At 41.2% G+C, this 22,864-nt stretch overlaps 1 protein-coding gene and 1 pseudogene across 1 annotated transcript in view; both read right to left on the bottom strand.

Moving 5' to 3' along the window:
- SHC3 (SHC adaptor protein 3) overlaps window positions 1–22,864 on the bottom strand; it is a 249,246-nt gene that overhangs the window by 138,104 nt on the left and 88,278 nt on the right. The gene's annotated exons all lie outside the window — the stretch shown is intronic.
- On the bottom strand, window positions 14,058–14,647 carry LOC115868207 (annotated as a pseudogene).

The following is a 22,864-nucleotide window of genomic DNA, read 5'->3' as shown; positions in this document are numbered from 1 at the left end:
TCGGTTACATTGCCCCTACACCCTCCTGGTCAGCAATTTTAGATCACTTGCTATTCCTTTGTCCCTGGATTTTGTTAACACCACTTCCTTTCCCCCAGCTCCCCCTCTTCCATGTCCCCCTCGAACCATCGGTCTGTTGTTTCCTCCTCCAGATTGTTTATCCCGCCTGTCTTATCTAGATAGACATACAGAGATAATAATATGCACAAAAACAAGACAGAGCAAAACAAAGCAACAAGACAAAACAACAACCACCACCACAACAACAAAACAACGACAAATAAAAGCCTATAAATAGTTCAAGGTCTGTTTGTTGATGTTTAGGTCCAGCCTGATGGGGTGTCCCACCCTGGCCACAAAGTCTTGCTGCACTACTTTCATTGTACTAGGCTCTATATTAAGTGCTTCCAAGGTATTGCCTCACTTACGTTTCCATACTCTAGAAGGCCAAAACCATTTGTACCCATTTTATAAATGAAGAAATCATGGAAAAAAGAAATCAAGCAATATATCTAACATCATGCAACCAGTAATGTCTGCAACTGAGTATGAACTGAAGTAGGAGCATTGGAAAAGAAGCCCTTGTGAACTAATGATCAAAAGACTTACAGCTAACCAAAAATCTGGAGCACGCTCCAGGAACCACATATGGTAGTCTGCTGGGATTTCTAAACACTGATGTCAGACTCATAGCAATCCCATAAGCCAGAGCAGTGCTGACCTACAGGGCTTCCAAGACTGTGAATCTTTATGAAAGCTGACTACCCCAGCTTCCGGGTTGCTTATTCCCATATGAACAGAAATAATTGAATGACTTTCTAAAGCGGTCAAAATGCAAATTTTATGGGATATATTTACAACAACAACAAACAAACTGAAAATAGCAGCTGAGGCTGCTTATATAAAACCAAACACCTTGTGAGAATTTTTTCTTGGTTTGGAGATTGAGGGTTATTATTTCATGGAACGTCCCAGTTTTGACTTTTCCTGCCTCCTAGCTCATTCCACTGTGCCTGGGTTGTCAACAGCTTACAAGTAGTCACTCACAGCACAATAACTGGTCTCTAGAAATAGTGGTTTTGCCTTGGACTGGGATCCTAAAGGTCAGCACTTTGAAAGTACCAGGTGCTCCTCGAGAGGAAGATGGGGCGTTCAACTCTCATAGAGTTACAGTCCTGGAAACTCACAGAGGCAGTTCTACCCTGTCCTATAATCATGATGATGACTCAGCGTAGACTCAGTGGTGGTGAGGGGTTTTGTTTGTTTGTTTGTTTGTTTGTTTGTTTGAGTAACCTGAAGCAACAAGAAAGGAGAATCATGAATAAAAGGAGGGAACGGAATGTGTGGCTAATTGTCTCCCTAACAACTACCAACTGCATGTTGCCTGGATACCATTACTGAACCATTTGACAAAGATTCTAGAGAAGAGTCCTGATCAAAAAGAGGGAAAAACAAATAAACGTTCAGATTCTCATGGAACCCAGACTTTTGGGATCCACTGAGACTGGATGACCTCTGAAACTGTGGTCCTGAAATGATCTTCAAAGCTTAAATCAGAAATTACCCCCAAAGTTTTCTTTACCTAAACAACAATTTAGTGTAATGAGTAAAGAATGCCTGTTTTGAGCCCTGTGCTCTTTTAAAGAACTAGCTATGTGGGATTAAACTGACAACAGTCATTTAAACGGTTATATAGGAAGGAACTAAAGGGGCAGCGAGTGCTTGCTAGCAGGAAAGGAGCAATTCAGAATAGGGAGGTAAGAATGGTTAGACAACTTGAAAATTGTAATTAATGTCAATGAATCATATATGTAGAAATTGTTGAATTGCTATATATGCTACTGTGTATATTCTGAACAATAACAACAAAATAAAATAAGTTATGTTAGGGAGTTTAGCTTAGGGACTGGGGCGTCCATTACACATGCTCAGAGGTCCGAGCTACCATCCATGAAGGAGTGGTACACTGCGCATGCTCAGAGGTTCCGGCTTCCGGCCAGGAAGGGGCGGTACACCTGGGTGTGCGCCTGGATTGGCCCACCTAGGCCAGGTAAATTCAATTCAGCCAATGCGGTTGACCAGGGTCATTCACCACACCTCTGCGGAATAATTGAAAATAGCAGGAGCCTGGAGCCGATCCTGTGACTTTCTGAGCAGCTTCTAGGCAGGCTGCACGGGGTGAGGGGCCCTGCAGGTGCCTGTGTAAACCTGAAACTTACTTCTAACTCTCATAAAACTCACTTGGATCACAAACCAGGCTTCGGCGTGAATTCTTTCTCGTGCGGAGCCAAGGACCAAGGTAAACCTTTCCCCTGAGAGATCTAACAGTTAGTTAATAAAGAAATGACAGTCCCCAAACTTTATTCAATATTTCTGTGGTCATCCTTGCAGATGTGGCCACTACGTTTCTATGGCTGCCACCTAAAATTGGTGATTCGTTCCAGATGATGTTACCTTGCAAATTTACAAAGAATGTAGAGATGACTGCTCCGTTATCCACAAATTCTCCAGATGAAAACGAATGTATCTCATCTTGTCAGTTTGTCAAAAACTGCAAAAAGAAGCTATGCCACCAATTTTACAAATACAAGTAGAATCAATCATAAAATGCAGGCTTCATCAGAGCTTCCAGACTAAGGGAGACTAGAAAGAAAAGCTTGATAATCAACTTCCAAAACGTAGTCAGTTAAAAACCCTATGGATTGCAATAGACTATTGTCTAATGTAATGCTTCGAGATGAGCCCTAGGAACTAAAAACACACATGGCCATACTGCAGGCTAATCATACCACCGATTGTGGAGATGTATCGGACCACAGTCTCTTTGCCATGAGTCTTAATAGAACTATGCAAATGTGGTCTCTACCTTCGGACTTCTATTTTCATTTTCTCTGTAAAATTGTCCTTAAGTCATTTGTGGTGTTTTTGTTAGCTAAGTCAGCTCAGGAACCTACGTATGATTATGAGCATTTCCAAATGAAAACCTCCGCTTTAGGATACTACCTGCAGATGGATAGATTCAGGTCTCAGAAGCAGCTAAAAATAGGTTCAAACAACAGAAATATTTAAAATGAAGTATATTTAGCAACTCTGTGCCACCCACAGATCTCTAATTGCTCCACTGAGTGTCTTAATGGGCTTTCATCAAAATCTAGGGTGGAAAAGAGAGTACCAGCATTCTATGATGAACTGAGAATATTCTTAAAATATTTTAATTAAAAATTTTAAGGAAAAAAATGAAACATATGATTATATCGGCTGTGATTTTAGATTTGTTTTGCAGGAGCCATGGTGGAAGGAGGCATCCAGCTCTGTGGGTAGTGAGCAGACAGAGTCCAGTGGTAGGAAGTCCGGTTCACTGATCAGTGCTGGTTTCCTTTCAGTTTTTACCAACATATCACGGACATATTACTACTCTGAACTCCCTTGATGTCCAGTGGACCTTTGCCCCACTTGTCCTTTTTACTGGCCTCTAATGATTACTTTTCCCGAATGGGGTTAAAATACACACACGCATGGGTGTGTTCAAAGTTTTGTTTTGTTGCCATGGGTTAGGTGAAGGTTTACAGAACAAGTCTGTCTTCCAGTCAGTGATTTACATGCATCTTGTATCACCGAGTGTATGCTGAGAAGGTGAGACCGTGTTTCCTATATCAATCAGAGGTACTCTCGTGTTTCATTATGGGTAAGGCATCGCTCTGTTGGATTCTGCTTCTAACACAGTAGGTATGTGCGGTTTCATGTCTTGCTGACAATTGAGAGCTGGCAGGGCTTGGGTTGGCACAGAAGTGAAGCGGGGGTGGGCAGTGGAAAGGAGTCGGCTTCCTCCTCTCCTCATCCAAATCATTTTAAAGAGATAAGAGCAAAAATGAGAAACTCTCCAATTTGGAGGCAAAAGTGAACCACATGATCTATTGTGTCGTTCAACATGATAAAGGTACTTATTTTTCTCCAGTTTATGTTTCTAAAGTCCGGTATAAACTACTTGCCATGGGAATACCTTGGACCAATGGCAAACTCGTGTGTGTTAAAGTCGATTATGGCCGTAGGGTTTCAACGTGACTGTCTAGAAGCAGAGTGCCCAGCCTTGCTTCCGCCGTACCTTCGGGTGGACTCAGCCTCCAGCTTTCAGTTAGCAGCCCAGTGCTTTAACCTGGGAATTCCTGGACATTCTGGCAAACCTGAAGTTTAAGTTTCTAAGTAATCACACCTACTTTCTAAGGGATCACATTTTTGTATCAACTAGGCAAAATATTGAGCTTTCAACTTAGCTATTGATCACACGTTTACAATGGGAAGGTCTGGCAAGTCCAGTGGGGCGGGGGTGGGGTAATTGTTTTAAGTCTGAAACCAAAAGGTGCTTGATCTCTGCAACACATAGCTCCTACCTTCTGAATTTTGCTGAAAAGAAGCTTTTAAAAAGGTAATGTGAATTGCCATTCAGTTAGCAACCTCTCCAGCTCATAGTGACACCAACTGGGATACAAAGATCAAAGGATGGCAAGTGGGTAGGCAGTGCCATGTTTAGCTTAAATTAGCTTCATGCATGCTTTTCTGGGCACAGGACCCACAGAGGTAACAGAACCACTTACCGAAGATAAACACTGAGTTTACAAATCAAGGGCCAAGAATGAATGAACCCTTTAGATATTAAAGCACTACTTCCCCAAGCCCTCCTCCATCAGCCCTGGTAAGAAAAATACACCAGTTCTTTCTTCAGTAAAATTCTATTGTTTTTTGGGCTTTCATCCTGGATGTATGTTAGGGATGTGGATGGCAATTCTGATCCTGCCTCCTGCCACCTGCTACCTATGTGACCTTGAAAACTGCTTAACCTTATTGATTTCAGTTTTTATAATGGGATTAGTGATTGGGTATGCCTCTTGAACTTCCATGAGGATTATGTGGGATAACCTATGAATCTATGAAAGCCCTCATATCTGGCCAAGAGTAAGCACTAAAGAAATATTAGAGAAAAAAAGAAATATTAGTTTAATCATAATTAATATTCAAATCAAAGTTATGTGTCTTCCTTCATAAGTAAAAAGGAGCTTGAATTGGTGAAAGCATAAGAACTCATCCTAAATTATGTCCATATGTGTACATGCTTACACACATGTACAAACATATAAGTAAAGAGAGGAAATTGCAAAGCCCTAAAATTAACTCTGACTCTAGACAAAATGTACATCCATATTAACTTTATAACATATAAGCTTTATGACGTATAAGCTTTATGGACACATGTTCCCCAAACATGGACTTTTACTAGAAAACTATGAGAAAATAAGTAGCTCTATTTGTGAGCACGTGAGGGGCCTTCCGGTTGGTTCTGACTCATCGGGCCCTGTGTACAACAGGACAAACCCTCTTTGGTCCTGACCATGCTCAATTGTTCCTAGGCGTGAGCCCATTATTGCAGCCAGAATGTCATCCTGTGGAGGGGTTTCCTCTGTTGGCTGCCCCTCTGCTTTACCAAGCAGGATGCACTTATCTAGGATTGCTCTCTCCTGATAGCATGCCGAAGTACATGAGGCAAAGGTCGCGCCATCATCGTCTCTAAGGAACATCTGTCAATATGTCTTCCAGGACAGATTTGTTTATTCTTTTGGCAATCTACAACATTTTCGATTTTCTTTGCCAGCACCCTAATTCAAATGCATGGATTTTTCTTCAATCTTCCTTATTCAACGTCCAGATTTCACATGCCCATGAAGCAACTGAAAAGACCACCACCTGGGTCAGGCGCACCTTAGTCCTCAAAGTAACGTCCTTGCTTCCCACAATGTAAAGAGGTCTTTTGCAGCAGGTTTACCCAATGCAATGCGTCATTTACTCTCGACTATTGCTTCTGTGAGCATTGATTGTGGATCCAAGCAAGATGAAATCCTTGAAGTCATTTTTTGAGGGGGGATTTGTATGAACGGTTTTATTATTATTGTTAATTATGAATTACACATCAGAGACTGTTAAGGACCTGCCACTGGGACCTTGCTTCCCTGCACACCCCTCATGATTAGGTCTCACTAATCACCGAGTTAGGCACACACACACCCTATCCATGTATGTAGCAAGTGCTTTCAATCATCTGTGGCTGTGTTGCCCCAAATGTCAGGAGGTCAGTGGCAAAACTGGAAAGGAAACTAATGCCCTTTTTCCATTTTTCAATCAAGGAAACTTTGATTGAACACCTAACAGTAAAGTGGTTCTCAATGAGCATAGCAGAGTCTTTCACCTAAAAGAACCAGAGTCTTGCTTCCTTGGTTCCTGAAGGAAGAACACCCTCCTCTCAACATGATTTTCCTCAACGCTGTTACAGGTGTAGCTAAGTTGGGAATCTTCTGTGGGGCTGAGCCCAGTATTAAGCTACATGCAAAGGGAAAACTAAAGTGACTGTTACATTAATGATGTGGGTGCTATTGTGGCTAGTTCCTCTGCCTTGCTCCTGGGGGCTGTTAGGGGCCATTGGGGGGAGGATCCCTGAGAAGACAGGGTCTCCTGAATGCCCAGAGAGTAAGAGGAGGAAGGGGAAAGAAGATAAGGCTTCAACTCTCATTTCCCTGGTGATGTCCTCCATTTTGACCAGTTTATTAAAAATAAGACAAGTATTATGATAAACACACCCTCAGAAAACTTACTGCCTTCAAGTTTATTCCAACTCATAGCAACCCTGTAGTACAGAGTAGAACTGCCCCTGTAGGTTTCTGAGACAGTAAATCTTTATGGAGGTAGAAAGCCTCATCTTTCTCCCACAGAGCAGCTGGTAGTTTTGAACTGCTGACCTTCTGGTTAGCACACCAAAAAATAACCCACTATGCCACCAGGGCTCCTTAAACTAACAGTATGTGTGTATTAAAGAGCGAGGATGCCACTTAAAAGACTCATGTGCACCTGACCAATCAATAGTATTTTCAATCACCTCATGTACATGTGGAAGCTGGACAATGAATAATAAAAACGGGATAAGAATTGATACATTTGAATTATAGTACTAGTGAAGAATATTGAAATTACTCAGGCCTGCCAGAAGGACAAACAAATCTATCTTGAAAGAAGTGCAGCCAGATTGCTCCTCAGAAGTGAGGTGGTGAATTTTCATCTCACACGCTTCAGGCGTGTCATCAGGAATGACCAATCCCTATGTGACATCAGGTTTGGTAAAACCGAGGTCAGCAGTAAAGATTCAGAAGACCCTCCACAAGAGGAATTGACCCAGTGGCTGCAACCGTGGACTCAACCATAGCAACAATTGAAGATGGCGCAGGCACTGAGAGGCCTTCATGCTGTTGTTCACAGTGCTACGATGAGTCGCCACTAATTCCATACCACCTAAGACCACCTAGATTACAAGCCATGTGAAATACAAAAACACCAAAATACTAGTGTCTGTAGGGAAATACTTCATGCACACGGCAATTTTTTTCTGAAATATATTTAATAGCAGGTAAGGGCTACAGAACAATCAGTAAAGGGGAGATTAAACAAGCTTTAAAGAAAGGAGGTGGAGGAAGCTATACTGAGAGGTCGGAGAGAGTGGTGATGGTACAATGGAAAAAGCATAAGCAAAGAACAGGCTGAACATAGAGATGGATGGGAGAAACGCACAGAGTCTCAGAGCTAAGGTGTGCTGGCAATGCAGGCCTGGACGTCAGGAGGCTAGAAGGAAAGTCAGAGCTGTTCAGAGGTGTTCTCTGGTGTCCATGACAGAAGCGTCTTTCTGCATGGGTGCTCATCTGCAAAACAAGAGGAAAATGCTGCTTTTATTTTTCATTATTTATAAATAAATAATTTTTCATTATTTATAAAAGTATTCAAACTTTTGTGTAGTAGGAACACTATCTTGTAGTACTTATTTAGATAATAATATAAATGGTGTGATACCTTTCTGTCATAGAACCTACCTCCAAATATATTTTCTCTTCTGGTCATTGGCTAAAGCCTCTTCATGATAGAATTATTCTACTTGGAGAGATGAGGTTCTGTCAGTTTGTGGTTGCTATGATACTGGAAACTGGGCCACCTCACTCACTACATTCCAACTCATTGTTCCAACTCATCGTTTGATTAGGTCGAACGGTCCTTCTGGGTTTCTGAGGCTACAACTGTTTACTAGAGTAGAAAGTCTCATCTTTCTCCCTAGGAGCAACTGGTGGTTTTGAACTTCTGACCTTGCAGATAGCAACCCAATGCATAATCACGACACCACCAGGGCTCCTGATTTCATTTACCAGCAGTGTCAGCCATGGTGGACAGGTTTCAGTGGAACTTGAAAATTAGCCAATGGATCACAACAGAACAGTGTCTCATTTCCTTGCTTTGGACATGTTACCAGAAGACATCAATCACTGGAAGAAGACAACATGTCTGGTGAAAGAGTGGGCCAGTAAGGATAAGGGAGACGGTGGCAAAATGGATTAGCCTAAGAGCTGCAGCAAAGGATTTGAGCAATGTTTCATTGTGTTGTATATAAAGTCACCATAAAGTGACTCCTGGGTAGCTATTTAAAAAAATCTTATTTAAAGAGAGTTGCAAATAATGTCTACCCTTTACTTAATCTTTATCTCTGATTTTTCTGTCTCTATTTATATAGTTGTATGTAAATGGGAAAAGAAAATTCTACTGATTTAATTTGGAGAAGAGAAAGGGCAAAAGTAAATTATAACGAGGGCTTGATTAAAATCTTAAAAGGTATTCATACAATTTCAAAGAAGGTTGTTTCAAAGAAAATGTAGGAAGTTGTTTGAGTTGCGATAACCTGTGGTTTAGGGAGGGGACAGGTCCTGGGGCCTGAAAGGTTAGAGACAGTGTATTGATGGGCAGGCTCAGTGTGGGACATGAGATGGTCAGCAGTCTAAGAGCTTCCCGAGGATAAACGTCTCTGAATGCCTCTGGTGTGGGAAAGAGCTCGGAGGTGCTCCAGGGGAGTGTGCTTTGGCTAGGGATGAAAAAATGCGATTCTTTTTTTAAAAAATCATTTTACTGGGGGCTCATACAGCTCTTATCATAATCCATCCATATATCCTTTATGTCAAGCACATTTGTACATTTGTTGCCATCATCATTTTTAAGACATTTGAAAGAATGAGATTCTGAGGCCACTCGGAAGCAGCCACATATCCATGGTCTCCCAGCCTGAAGAGTCATCATTCCAATTTTGGAAGAATAAAGTAAAAGGAATTAAACCCAGAGAAATGATTTGACTTTCCTTAGAATCACACTATACTATTCCCAATACTCACTGCCACTGAGTTGATTCCAACTCACAGTGACCCTGTAGGATAGAATAGAACCGCTCCTTAGGGTTTCCAAGGCTGTAACTCTAAGGGAGCAGCCTCATCTTTCTCCCAAGGAGAGATTGGTGGGTTGCAACTGCTGACCTTGCAATGAGCAGTCTTCAGAGTCAAGATGCAGGCACAGAGAAAGGTATGGCACAACTGGGTTCACACAACTCCTTTGAGCCCCATGAGCTCCTCTCTAAAAACCAAAACTCAAGCTCACTCCCACTGAGTCAATTCTGACTCATAATGAGCCAAGAGCAAGCCTATTAGAGCTGCAGAGAAAGCATGTAGATCCTGATTACGAAGTAATACTGAGCCCAGTCCTTGAAACTCTGCTTTCATGGCCTTCACTGAAAATGCCAGACAGGCCTGCTACCGTTTAAAAAATATTATTTTCAAAACCATTTTATTGGGAGTTAATACAGATACAATTCAATCAGATCCAGCAGTATTGTATAATTGCTACCACAATCAGCTTCAAAATATTCTTTTCCTTCTTGAACTCCTTGACTTCAGCTGCTCTACCTTTAAAAGCAACCTCAGCTCATCCATAGGTAAGCAGACCAATGGTCGTGTATCCTGTGAGCACTCCAAATGAACTTATTTAATTTCTAGCTCAACACAAGGCAGGATATTAACCTTATTCATAGATAAGGACACAGTTTATTTTTCTACATTCCTCTCTTCCTTGGGACTGAGCAATTTGATCTGTGACCTAAGCTAGTGCAGTCCCTTTATAGTGCTGGAAGCCTGCCCCTGCACTGATTGAGCTCATGCAGAACAGCTGCACTCTGTCTGCATGTGGGACATACAATAAGGTCATCTTCCGCACTCGGGTATTCTGAAATGACCTGAGGAAATCATACTGTCTCCATAAAGTGATGAGAAGGAATGAATGGTAATACCCAGGTAAATATTCAATGATGGGACAAATGGTTCAAAGAAAGGCAAAATGCTGGGGCCTTGTACCAAGTTAGAGATTGAAAATAAATTACTACCTAAGAGGGGAGTTGAAACTCTAGCGGTAGCGTTTGCCTGGACACTGTTAGGAAGGTTGCTGAGGTCAATGTGATCATTGTTACATTTGTTACCTGCCATTTCCCTGCCAATGTGGTAGTTACATAATTTCATGTCAACTTGAAGTGTAGGGGTGGAGTCTAGTCTGTCAATTAGGTCACAGCCTGATATGCCTCCTTTTGGGCGTGGCTTTCTCATAAGCAGGGTCCTGGGAACTTACTTTCTCTCTCTCTTTCTCTCTCACTCTCTCTCTCTTTCTCTCTCTGCCTTCATATTGCCGCTTGATGACTCTGATGGCTGCCAGAGCCCTGGACATGTGTTCACCACCATTGGATCAACAATACTTTACACTCCCTGCCTGTGATCTTCCTGCATTCTGCATCATTGCATGTGGCTATGTGAGTCTGAAGAGGGATTTGTGGATGAGTACCAGACTAATGACTTGAGTTGAACTGGGCTGGGATGTTTTCCTATATACAGCTCTTGTACTAAAGCTCTTTCTTATACATATATGAGTGCCATTGGATTTGTTTCTCTAGTTAACTCAGCCTAACACAGGGAGCTTCTTAGGAGTATTAAGAGAAGGCCTTTTCTGGGCCTTGAAGAATGAGGAAAGTTTGGAAAAGCACATGGGAATACAGAGAAGAAATGTTGAGTCAATGGATCAGGAAGCACCCTAGACGCACTACTAAGGACTGAGGGGGGATTTCTGGAAGCAGTTAAATAAACCACAAAGGTGGTATTAGAAACACTTGAAGTGATTATCTTCTTGGAGAGATTTAAGAAAAATGAGTAGGATCTAATATAAAGACTTGGTCATACAGTCAGAAACAAAAAATAATCATCTCCTCCAGACCTCCTGCTCATAAAGCCAGTTTTCACAATTGAGTTGATTGTGACTCATGATAACCCTCACTTATGTCAAAGTTGAAAGCAGCACTCCTGCTCATAAAAACCTGGGCACATGAATGGCTATTGCAGTACCGCTTGGCCTATGAAAACAAAACAAAAAATGGAAACACCGACAGAATTATCATAGAGCCATAGTGATCTGCAGCTATGAGACATAAGGAATTAGATTCAGGTCTGTCCATCAAGAAAGCAAGGTGTGAATCAATGGTGTGATAAAATTCCCATTTTCACTGACAAAGAGTGGAAATATATATGTGTGTATATGAACATGAAGAAGCTTCAAAAGGTTCATGGGAAAAAGCCAGAATTAAAAGATAAGGAAACTTTTTTTTGTGCAAACTTTTTGAACTCTCTCTTATTAAATCAGTTCTTAGCAGCAGTGTGCCAGCACAGATCTCAGGGAAATTTCCAGACCAACATGCTGTGGATTTTGACAGTCTGATCCCTAGTTGACCATGGGGATGACACGGAACTGGGCAGCATTCTGTTTTGTTAAGCATGGGGCTGCCACTGGGCTACAACATACAAACATCAACACTCCCCCGAATACACTCTTCAGATGCGTAGATTTTGCTGTATGTAAGGTGGGCCTCAATGAAGATAGGGAGAAAACAGCTCCTCGCCATTTCTAATGAAATGAGATGCGTAGCCTACCATATAATCACCAATTCCATACCCCGGTGCATATCCAAGAGAAATAAGTGCGTTTACCTCTACCCACCAGTATGCACAAGTCTGCTCATAGAAGCTGTGTGGTAATGAACAGACCAATGAGGAAGAAATGACAAAATAATAAATGATACAAGGAAGTCAGACATGAGGATACATTAGATCACAAGCCAAACTGCAGTCAGTTGGCCAGTCAGTGGCAGAGGTCATTATAGTGGTTAGGTGGGGGATGGGCGTGGATATTGTCTGGCAGGGTCACAAGTATATTTCTTGGATCTGGAAAATATCTATCTTGAGTTATTTAAATGTATGCTTATATAGAAATTTTGTGAACTATACATTTAATATTTGTGCATTATACAAGTGGCATGTTATGACATAATTATTTTTTAATGAGGCCATATTTATTTGATACCCTAGTAAAAGTTCTGATTAAAGTGTCCAACAGTATAGAAAGTACAAAACAGATTTCTATTATATCAATAGAATGTAGATGACTAGACACAGTAAGCCTACAGGTAGAAGGGGAGAAAGAAGGCTGTGGTTGAGGTCTAGCAATAAATAAATACAGACATAGAGATGATTCATATTACAGCACATTCTACCACTAATACTGTAGCAAAAAATGTACAAAAAGGGGAAAATAAATAATTTGAAATAAAACTTGGAAGGAAAATGATAGGGTTGGGACTCTTGTATACACCTCAAATGCTCTGGGGGAGCCTCTCCAACTTATTGTGTTGTCTGTGCTTAAGGTAGCATGGAGCATGTAGGGTTTTTTCCCCAAAGAGAAGAAATATAGAATCTTACCTTTGGATTAAGAACTATAAAACTATAGGATGCCCATAAAGAATGGCTAGCTCTTTATTGATATTTATACTATCTAGTTTTAAAAATAAGCACTGAGTATTGTTACGAAAAGGTAAGGTGAGCAACGACCTTCCTTCTTTGTTTGCTTTGAAAAGTCTGAACTGGTGATAGTTATTTCCTGACCTTGGAGAACAGAGGCAATAAGTACTTTGGCTTGGGTTCAGTGAGAGAACTTTAATGAGGATTTTAGAATTGAAGAGCTCCACATTCGAGATGTATGTAAGCATTGGCATATACTTCTTGGCTTTTAGTATTTTACTTGAAATATGGAGTGAAGGAGAAACAAAACAAAATCCTAAAAGGTTAAAACAAGTCAACTACCCACTCTATATAGACAAAACCTTCACAAAGGCCAACTGAAGTAACCCAGAGCTAAAACTTAACTCCGCAGATTTTCCATAAAGCACAAACAAAAGTCAATTATTTACACACTCGGCAAGCACACTAAGTAATGCGCTCCCCAAAAGCATTAGCTTTCCTTTTATGCTGCCTGGAAGACTCGAACATTTTATTTTCCAGGTAGTTTAACATTTTTTTAATAGAATGTGCTATCCCATGGTAACAATTGGGTACCAAGTTTGGATTGCTTATCCTGAAAACTTGCCCTTTCCCCAAGAGAAGCTTGGGTTCTGTTTCGAAGGTTTCTTACAAATGAAAATCTTTATCAGATATTAATATGAAGGGTGCTGAAAGTGGATACAACATATACAGTTAAATTACCTCTCTGTACATTGATTCAACTTTCTCCTTCAAAGTATTTGTACCTGAAAGCTTAGTCTGTCCTGCTTAATATTTCAGTTATGTAGATTGGAATCATCAGAGCATCGGCAGGACCTAATATTTCAAAATTATTAGCAAACACCTCGACGGGAAAACCCACGTTACTGAATGATGACAGATGTATTATCATGAGGAAAAACAGGTGTAGCCAGTCATCTTTAAAAATGCCCCAACCGCTGTTGCTTCAATGTAGAACGATGAAACCTACGTATGGTTTGTCACACAGGAAACTCCCATCGCTGTCCCCTGAAACAGACCTTTCCATTCTTCACAAGGGGAAAAGAGGCATTCAGCCCTCCTTTGAAATACTCAGCATCTTAAATATTATCCGTACTTTCTTTTTTTTTTAATTGGACACTGGCTTCAAAGTTTGTGGAACTGGGGAGAAAAACAACCCATTCAAAACTAGTCTGCATATGGTCTTTTGGCAGACTGCTAAGTATCCAAGTTAAAAATAGGAAGGTTACTTTGTTGTTGTTGTTTTTTCCAAAACGTAGATCATGTTTTGTTCCCCTTCCACGCACACCTCAGTCACCACTCACGAGTGGAGACGGTCAGAGGCTCGCGCTCGGCTCCCTTGCCTTCTCAGTCGCTGCCTTCTTATTGCTGCAGCGGGGCTTGAAGAGATGCGTGTCACCGAGGACTCCTGGGGGACCTCATAGATAGCCCGACAGCATACTTTCTGTCTTTCCCAGTGTGCTAGAGGCAGAAGCCATCCCCGCAGCTGAGCCATCATCTGGCTGGTTCCTGGAACACGGAGACTGGGCTGGGGTGGCACTTGAGGGGCTACTGTGCGCATCAGAATTAGGATGTTTAAATCCGTTCTGTACTTTACTGATCGGGTTGCGTTTTGTTCTGTGTCCAGATCGTGTCTACCCTTGCTTTGGTTTCAATGCAGTCTTGAGATCGGGCCCTGCCCTTGCATCTACCACATGACTCCAATTAATTTTTTTATCCTGTCGGCAACGTCTTCCATCTTTTCACCAGCCTGGCAGCTGTTTCCTGAATGAGTCTCATGGACCCCCAAACAGCTCTGAACGTCCTTTCCATAGTGTTTACTGAGAACTGGAGGGCTTAGCTCTGCAAACACTGTCCAGCCCATTTTTCAAAATTATTGTCATATTTCTGTTTTGAAATCACTTTTATCTTATTTTTCTCCAATTTCAATGCCTACAATTGATACTAAAGACTCAGGAAATCACATCTCAGTCCTGCTGCCTGGCTTCCTTGTTTCTGTTTGGGGCTTAAAAGATAATCTATGTTCGCCGTCCCAGCCAATGGTAACAACGGCAGAACTGCAGTCCATTTTGATTCACAGTGATCAAGACATTAAATATTTTAGGGAGTAATTAGCCTTATCTTTCTTCTGAGGAGCACCTGGTGGGTTTGAACTGCTAACCTTGAGATTTACTTAATGACTTTCCTCCTCTGAATTTTTATCAAAACTTAAAAAAAATAATTAAATTGGAGAGATCTTTCAATAATTAAATTGGAGATATCAAAATGAAGTTTGAGGAGGAGGATTGGGGGGGCTGATCTGGTGTGCACTCCACATCTCAGGAAGGCTTTTGCTTGTGAAAAGATTGCTTTTGGAAGACTATTGCCTATAAGAAAAGATGTTTGCTTTTCGCAACCCAAAGAGGAACCGAAGTAAAGATGGCTGCTGTATCTGTAGCTATAAAGGACAGTATTGGGGCAATTAATGAAATCTGGATATGGAATGTAGACTGAATAATAATGTTCTATCAAGGTTAAAATTCTTGATTTAATAACAATACATGGCTGCTATGTAAAGAAACACCGTTGTTTTCAAGAAATACCAGTGGAAGTATTTAGATCTAATGAGGTATGATAGCTCCAGTTTATTTATTTTTTAAGAATTGATTCTCGGCAGTGAGCTTGGTTTTCATGTTTTTCAAGGCTTCGTCCCTAGTTTAGGTCTAAGAGTCTGTTATAAATGCATTAGTTGACCCAATAAATGTAATAAAATTAATTAAATGAAGAATAAGTGTAAGCAAGACTCAAATGAGACCACCATATGTTTGAGAGCCAGGTGAGTTGGAACTGATCCAATGGCAATGAGTGGGGCTTGTAGTTTGAGGGGGAAGGTTCCACCCTGGATTATTTTAAGATGCAGATTTTCATTTTTATACATATTTACATTTCTGATATCACTGTGAAGGAGTCTCTCTGGTGCTAGGGGTTTGGTATTGGGCTGCTAACCTAAGGGTTTCCAGTTCAAACCCTCCAGCTACTCAGCAGGAAAAAGATCTGCTTCAGTACAAACTTATAGTCTCAGAAACTACACAGGGTCATGAAGAATCAGATTCAACTCAATGGAAGTGGGTTGATTTCACTTTGGACCAGACAGGAATCACGATATACCCGCACAAATATATCAAAATTTGCATAGTAGATTCTCTTGAGGGAACCCTCTGGAGACTTTTAAAAACCTGGTTGGTTGAGTTATAATTGACATGGGGTAAAATTCATTCCTTTTAGATGTTTAAGTCTTTATGAGTTTTGAAAAGCACATACATATAGTTATGTACTATATGTATACCTCCAAACAATATGTAAAATCTATTTGTACCTTTTAGGGTTAAAGGTGAGCCTTGGTGGTGTGGTGGTTATGTGTTGGGGCTGTGATCACAGGGTTGACAGTTCTAAATCACTAGCAGCTCTGCGGGAGAAACACTGGGCTTTGTACCCAGTAAACAGTTACAGTCTCCGAAACCCCCAAGGGGTCACTATGAGTCACCTTTGACTTGATGGCAGTGAGTTTGGTTTTGGGTTTATAGTCAAAGGGAACCTTTTCATACTTAATCCCGTTTCCCCACCTCCAAATCCAGGCAAGCTGTCATCTGAGCTGTCTTTATAGTTTTGCCTTTTCTTGAATGCTATGGAAATGGATTTATATGGTATGTAATATTTTGTGTCTGATATCGTTAAAGTTTATTGTGCCAACCTGGCTGATAAACACATGTGGGGTTAATTGAAGGCAGAGAGATAAATGGCTTGGTGAACCTTGCCTTTTGAGTTCTCGGTTCTCTTGATTTCTGATGGTCAGACCAGGGTGCAGCTGCCTTAGCACTTCCCTGCTTCAGCTGGCAAGACTCACTTCCTGCAAGACATCCCCGAGGAAAAGCCACATGGACCTACCCCGATGCAGCCCTGGGTGCTGGAGCAGCCGTGTGGAAACCGCTGCCAGCGCTAAGATGCTTACACGCCCACTCATTCAGCTTTCCTCCTGCAGTTGGCGTCATAGTGTATGTTTTGTGAGATGGAGGAGGACTTTGTGGATTGGTGTCAGACATATGGGTTAATTAATGTTGGACTTGTGGGTTTGGGCAGCACTGGGTTGGGATGTTTTCTTGATGTGCACTTAACCTTTATATAAAACTCTCTCTTTTACATGAGTTTCTATGGATTTGTTTCTCTAAAGTACCCAGACTAACACAGCATCATACTTTTGAGATTCTCCCATGGTGCTGCATATATCATAATTTTGTTTTTTTATTTCTAAATCGTATTCCATTGTATTGATGAACAACAATAGACCTTGTCCCTTCTTTAGTAGATGAATATTTTCAAATGGTTGTTTCTAGTTTCAGTCAAGGATGAATAAACTTGCTATGTACATTTACAGGTTTTTGTGTGATGCGTGAATCTGTTCTCTTCATTCTTGAAAAATACCCAGCAGGAGGATTACTGGGTGATATGGTTGTTCTTGCAGGTATGTGTCATCGAGTCAGCTCCAACTGAGAACCCCATTTCAACAAAACACCATTCCACCCTCACAACTATTACATTTGTGTACATAGTTGCAGCTACTGGGTCAATTTATCTCATCAGAGGTCTTCCTCTTTTTGATGACCCTCTAGCAAGCATGTTGTCATTTTCTAGGGACTTGTCTTAAGACAGTCTGTCTACCCTCAATTTTAAGAAACATGGCTGAATTTCTTCCAAGACAGATTTGTATATACTACTGGTGGTCCATGGTACTTTGAATATTCTTCATCAATACTATAGTTTAAAGGGATAAATTATTCTCTGATCTTCCTTATTTCTTGTCTAGTTTTCACATGCATTTGGGGAAATTGAAAATACTGTGGCTCAGATCAGGTGCCCCTTAGTCCTCAAAGTGACATCTTTGCCCTTTGACATTGTAAAGAGGTCTTTACAGCAGATTTCTCAATGCAAGGTGCCTTTTGATTTCATGGCTGGTGCTTCCCTGAGTGTTGATTGTGCATCCAAATAAAATAAAGATTGACAACTTGTGTTTACTAGTCCAGTTCTGGGAATTTTGTTCTCTTTACATTGAGCTGCAATCCATACTGAAGACTTTAGTCTTTTGCCTTGATTAGGAAATTCTCCTGGCTTTTAGAAAACAAGGTTGTGTCAGTGGCACATTGAACATTGTTAATAAACTGTACTCCAATCCTGGTACCACGTTCTTCCTCATACAGTCCAGTTTCTTGGATTATTTGCTCTGAGATGGAATACAATTGAGTAAGTATGGCGAAAGAATACAACCCTGACACGCATCTTTCTTGATTTAAACCATGTCATAGTCCCTGGTTCTGTTTTAAAGATTGTCTCTTGGTCCATGCACAGGTTCTGCACGAACACAATTGACATTCTTCTCTATGCTGATCCACAGGATTGAATGTCTTTGAATAGTCAAAAAGACACAAGCAAACATTTTTCAGGTATTCTCTAAGTGATGATCCACCCGACCCTCATTTTTCCAAGTCCTCTTCTGAATCCAGTTTCAGTGTCTGGCATCTCTCTGTCAATGTACTACTTTAGTAGTTTTTTAAATCGTATTCAAGAAAAGTTTCCTTTCTGGAATGGGCACACATGTAGACCTCTTCCACTTTGTTTTATATATGATCCTATCACAAACAGCATTGTACTTTGAGATATATCTTGAAATGTTCCTTCAACGATGAATGTGACACCATTCCTCTTCATTTCAACGTTCCTGGCACAGCAAGCCATGATTATCTGATTAAAAATGGCCAACACCAGTCCATGTCAGCTCATGAATGCCTAGGATATAGATCTTCGTGTGTTCCATTACATTGTTGACAAATTTCAATATTCCTCAATTCATAATCTGTGTGGATAGTTACATGATTAATAACTAATTATTTTCTAATTAATTTTATAAGATATTAATTTTATAACTAATTAATTTTATAAGAAATTGTCCAAATTTTCTACAGTAACTGCACCGCTTTGCACTCTCAAAAGCATGGCCCGAGGATTTCAGCTGTTGCACTTCAGCGCTGATCACTGGTCGTCTCAGGGTGTTCTTGTTCTGTTTTGCTTTGTTTGCTATTTTTAAAGATGTGTGGTGATATCTCCCCATCATCTTCACTTGCATTTTCCTGCTGTCAATGATGGAAAGAGGAAGGCCCTCAAGGAGATGGGCGGACCCAGTGGCTGCATCTGTGGGCTCCGGCTCGGGAACAATTGTGAGGATGGTGCAGGACCACGCAGTGTTTCATGGTGTTGTGTATAGGGTTGCTATCGGTCACAGCTGACCCGATGGCACCTAACAACAATGTCAATATTGAAGATTATGACATATACCATGTACTGCCAGAAGAAAATGGACAGTTAGAATCGTCCTTAGAAGCAAGGATAGTGAGATTTCATCTCACATATTTTGGATAGTTGACTATGATGATCTGATTCCAAATGGCCAATAATGGATATGTCATCAGGAGATATCAGTGCGAAGGACGCCGCTCCTAGTAAAGGTTCAGTGAAAAAGAGGAAGACCCTGAAGATGGTTCCAACAATGCACTCAACCAGCAGGATGACACGGGACCCGATCCCATTTCAGCTGGTATACCTCGTCAGAGCCAAGTCGATGGCAGCTGCCAACCGCACTGATTTTGCGCATCTTTGTTTCCCCCACATGTTGACATTTTAATAATTTTGATCCGCTTCAGCTGATACAATCTGACCACAAGCATGATGACTTATTTCCATGGAAGAAATCATGGGGTGGGGTGGGGTGGCGAATGTTTTTAAATACCACCCAAAGTAAGTGTTTCACGTGGTCTCAGGACGTCAAAAGTTTTTCTTCTCTCCAGAGAAAAGTTCTTGGGCAAGACCAAGGTGGTTCTGAAAATGAAAAACAAACAAACAAACAAACGATGCAGCTTTTAAAACCAGGAGCTTGCGGAACGATGCCAGGGACATTTACTTTACCAGGAAAGTCTGGCCCCTGAGAAGAGAACAGAGCCTTCATGAAAGTACACGTTCAGGAGAAAGTACAACCAGCCTCTCCTTCCGCGGCTTTGAGCTATTTCACAAATACCAGGGGAGGGGTCGGACCGTCTATGGTGGCACTGGGGGTCGGACCGTCTATGGTGGCACTGCGGGCACTCGCAGTCTCTCCTCCGGGGCCTGCAGCCTTTACTGCCTGAGAAGACGCCGAGTCCTTCCAGCCGGTCGGTCAGGTGAGCGGGTCGGAATGGATGGGACTCTCCAGGTACGCGGTTCCCGCATAGGGTTTCCCCTTCACGGGATCGATGACCTTTCCGACCTTGAAAACCACCTCAAGTTCATGCTGGGCGTGCTTTGAACATGGCACAGATAAGGCTCTGAGGAGCACGACATCCCCACTGTGCACTGCTGAAGGGCATCATGGGCAAAGTAGGTCTTCCGCTTGTTGTAATACTTTAATCAATAAGGATCCAGAACCAGCCTGGTCTCTCTCACTTTAGCAGTTTTTTGCATTGCGGTCCCAGTCACCCTTCCCACGATCCATTTGGCGTGGACGATGAACGAACGATTGACATTATGAGCTTTGGCCACCTGTAACAACAGCGGCCCGGAGAGCCCACTAATCTCTCAAGTCCTTGAGTCCCTTAGCACCGGCACCGGCACTGTACAGGGAAGGTTCGGTCGCCGACTTTGCGCATCTTTTCATGTACTTAATTGCTATCCTGATTTCTTCTTTAGCAACATGATGTCCAAATAATTTTCTATTTTTAAAATGGGCTTGTTTCTCTTATTATTATGTTGTAAAATTTGTTTCTGAATTCTGGGCATGTGTTTTGTCAGGCATGTGTTTGTAAATATTTTCAGTTCCTAAGTGGTTTGTCTTTCCATCCCTTTAGTATGAATGTATTTTGAGCAGACAATGTTTAATTTTAGGGAAGCTAATTTGTCAGCTGTTTCCTTCTTTCTAACCCTCTCACAAAGAATCCTTCACTCTTTGATTTACTCCACGTAAAATGGTAATTTTTGGCATCTTCAAGAGACTCAAATCATGTTCTTTTTCAATATTCTTTGAGTTTGTGAAACAAAAAGAAGTCTGAAGGAACAAGATAGGTAGGCTTTACCAACAAAATTCTCATAAGACATCCCTTGCTACCCTCAAAGAATAAGCAGGGGCATTGCCATAATGTAAAAACATTCCTCAATTCAATTTTCTTGCCTTTTCCCTCATCGATGCAGTTTCAATGTTCTTTTAAAATTAAATCTATCATGATTTCCCCTTTGGAATTTTAAAAAATAGTCACTATAAACTTCTAAGCTGATCTCTTTGCCTTGAATTCACTTGGCCCAGCAGCTCCCGTCAGAAGGCACTGTTCTGATTGGACATTTTTGGAGGGGTGTTGGGGAAGGTACCCTGGGGAGACCCAAACAAGTGTATGATTGAGACAAATTGTCTAAAGCCATTCATCAAGTGCACAGACCCGTTTAAACATGCCCCTTGTTTAGAATCAGCCCAGGCATGTTGTCAGGAGAGACCAATCCCTGGAGAAGGACATCGCGCACGCGCGCTTGGTAAAGTGGGTGGAGCAGCGAAAGAGGAAAGCCCTCCACGAGATGGACTGAGGCTGTGGCTGCAACAATGGGCTCAGGCACAGGAGCATTGTGAGGGTGGCGTATGACCGGGTAGTGTTTCGTTCTCTGGTGCATAAGATTGCTATGTGTTCGAACCAACTTGATGGCATCTAAAAACAACGTATGAACTGGAATCTTAGTAGCAATATTTTTTTATTTTACCCTTTTATTTTCCATTAAACTGTATGCCTATTCTGATACCACACTGTATGCCTATTCTGAAACTAACAATATTGATAACTGTAATCTTCTACTTTGACCTCTCTAACGTTATGTTTCTTCTTCAATGTTATTTGACTATTCTATGTTCTTGGTTATTCTATCGACATACAAGCAGTGTGTAAATTTCTATTGATTTTGATTGAAATATGTTAAATCTGTAGACCTATTTGGGAAGAATTGGCATTTTTACCAATACTGAGTCATCTGATTCAGAACATAGAATTTCTATTTATATATAGCCTTTAATTTCTCTCATCAATGTTTAGTCATTCATAGCATAAAAATTATATACATATTTTTAATGTATCCCTAAGTTATGTATTATTCCATTAAAATTATTTTCTTTTCAAAATGTTGTTTTCTTTTTCATTTGTTTGTTTTTATTAAATACTTTTAAAAATCATTTTATTGGGGGCTCTTACATCTCTTATCACAATCCATACATTCATCCATTGTGTCAAGCACATTTGCACCTATGCTGCCACCATCATTTTCAAAGCATTTTCTTCCCACTTGAGCCCCTGATATCAGCTCCCCTAAAATGATGTTTTCTAATGTATAGAAATACAGTTGTTCTGTTTATAGTGTGCAACTCTATTAAACTTACTTATTAGCTCTCATAGCTTGTTTTCTTCTTTCTATTTTAATTGGATGAATGTTTACAGAACATATGGGGAAAATGAGGCTTGCTACTCCCATAAAGAATTACAGTCTGACAAACCCTCACAGGCAGTTTTGCGTTGTCCGAGAGAGTGTCTGTGAGAATCGATTGCATGGCAGTGAGAATTAAGTTACAGAATAGATACGGCTCCCATTTAACAACTTATCCACCTTTGATTTTGTATTCTTGGCTGCAGTCCCCCAGTGAAACACCCCTCCGCCTACTTCTTCTCTGGCATTCCCGTTCCCGTTCCTTCTTATTTCCTATCCAGTCTGTCTGGCAAGAAGCAAGGCCAGCGTGCTCGTGGGAGGCAAAAAAGGGCAATGCTTCACCTTACATATTTTGGACAGGTAGTCAGGAGAGACCGATCCCTGGAGAAGGACATCATGCTTACTATCATGGACTGGAAGGCCCTCACCCAGATGGATTGACAAAGGGGCTGCACAATAGTCTCAGGCCCAGGAATGGTGGTGAGGACGGTGCCGGACTTAACATTGCTCTGTTACATGTAGGGTGGCTGTGTGTCCCAACTGACGTGATGGCACCTAATGACAACAGTTCTTTGTTCCTCTTCTTCTTT

The sequence above is a fragment of the Echinops telfairi genome, unplaced genomic scaffold (genome assembly GCF_000313985.2).
Source record: "Echinops telfairi isolate 266 unplaced genomic scaffold, ASM31398v2 ScPeMD7_1;HRSCAF=3_0, whole genome shotgun sequence".
Lineage (NCBI taxonomy): Eukaryota > Metazoa > Chordata > Mammalia > Afrosoricida > Tenrecidae > Echinops > Echinops telfairi.
The sequence above is the reverse complement of the archived record's forward strand: the minus strand, read 5'-3'. Positions and strand labels throughout refer to the sequence as shown.